The sequence below is a fragment of the Triticum aestivum genome, chromosome 4A (assembly GCF_018294505.1).
Source record: "Triticum aestivum cultivar Chinese Spring chromosome 4A, IWGSC CS RefSeq v2.1, whole genome shotgun sequence".
NCBI classification, from domain to species: domain Eukaryota; kingdom Viridiplantae; phylum Streptophyta; class Magnoliopsida; order Poales; family Poaceae; genus Triticum; species Triticum aestivum.
The window spans coordinates 649,332,592-649,334,363 of record NC_057803.1 but is presented as its reverse complement, the minus strand read 5'-3'; the positions used below and the strand labels follow the sequence as shown (position 1 = coordinate 649,334,363).

Sequence of the window (1,772 nt, the reverse complement as noted above, 5' to 3'; positions counted from 1 at the left end):
GGTCGGTACTAGTTGTGCTCTCCTGTAGGGGGCCAGACCAGCCTGTTTGGATAATCATGACTTTTAGTTTGCATAGATACACTACTAGGGAAAAACTTAGCAGTAGCACGGGTTTTAGGCCTATCAGCAGCGCGGGTACCCACGCTACCAATAAGGCGCTACAGCTAATAGTTAATAATAGCGTGGGTTGAACCCGCGCTACTACTAACAAAGTTAGTAGTAGCGTGTGCCACCCACGCGACTGCTATTTAGTACCCGCGCCACTACTAACAAAATAGTAACAGCGTGTCCATACTACCAACGCTACTAGTATCCTAAATACTAGTAGCGCGCAGTCTTTTCCCACGCCACTACTAACTAATTTATAATTAAAAAATCGACCAATTCCATTTTATGCATACAGTTCCCAGTAAACACAACAATAGTGAGCACTGCTGGGCTCCTATTTCATGGTTAACCAGAAACCGAAGGAAATAAATCAGCCAAAAAACCTCATTATGCATTGCAACTCACAAATGACCACTTCAAAGAACATGCAAGTATCTATGTCATTAACAATTGCAAACATAAGTTTCTTTTTACTACAGTTGTTGTATGTACTATCACATAGTTCCTCATTCTGTTCTCACTCAATAATAAGAAAAATGAAAAGAAAAGATAGAGATAATCTGCCGCAATTGCACTTCGGTGTCATGGATTCAATCTGCCGCTTCAATACCTCATTATCCGGCAGCACTCTGTCGCTATCTTCTACCTATATATAAAAACAGACCTTGTCAGAGAAGCAAATGTGAAACCTTATTACAACATGTATGCTAAGTCGCTAACCCATAGAGACAGCTAGAACAAATGTGGAAACTTTCCATGTTGCCGAGTAAGTATATTAACTAGACAAAGTTAGATGACAGTGAAGCTTAAAGCTGCAGTAAGAAATATTAGATATACACATTCTGAAAATCAACCTCAGAAGTGGATACTCTAGTAGACCTGCAAGAGCAGATATGGTAGTAACCAAAATCCTATAAAGATTCGAGGTTAAAGATTATAAATCCAATTTGTCATTAGCATAAAAATATTCCATGAAGAAGTTTGTCAAGAGATATTTTCTAGTGTTTCTAAGACAGTGACTGAAACATAATGAAAGAAAACACGTTTCTGCATTTTAATTAGGGGGAGCTTTAGTTCTAAAATACATGAACTGTGACTGAATGATCATATATACGATTAGAAAAACAGACCAAAATCCCCGCAGAAAAAAACAGACCAAAAAAATCAACTTCCTACTTACAGTGGCAAGAAAATCTTATATGAATGTCTTATAATAAATAATGCTAACCATGAAGTCTTCTTCCATATAACAAAGGAGTGACGAAACCAAAAAACCTGTAATTCAAGTACGACATGCAGTTAGTTAATTATTTGCATGTCAACAGTTCTAACGTCTAGCTACAGATCTTCAAAGTAAAGATTGTGAACTCTATTAGACATGATTTTATCAATTAGACCAAATAGAAAATAATTCAATATGTTGTATATCCATTAAACGAAGTTCAATCTATCTTCTGATTATTAGTGTTTCAGTTAGGTTATTAGTCCTTCTACGGCCGCCGGTTAATAGGCGAGCCATGACTTTTTACAGTAAAAAATGCAAAGGAAATAACAAGTTAGTATTTTTCCTAATCTAATTATACGGCCACGTTGATCATACCTTACTAATTCTGGTCGGACACTAGTAACACAAGAAAAACTCCCATGCTTTATCGGTGCACATT

At 36.7% G+C, this 1,772-nt stretch overlaps 1 long non-coding RNA gene across 1 annotated transcript; it reads right to left on the bottom strand.

Moving 5' to 3' along the window:
• Positions 1-523: 523 nt before the first annotated feature.
• On the bottom strand, positions 524-1,510 carry LOC123082875 (uncharacterized). The gene is made up of 2 exons (XR_006439139.1): positions 1,337-1,510; positions 524-754 (listed from the first exon to the last, which is right to left on the bottom strand). It is a non-coding gene; the product is annotated as an uncharacterized lncRNA (long non-coding RNA).
• Positions 1,511-1,772: the final 262 nt, after the last annotated feature.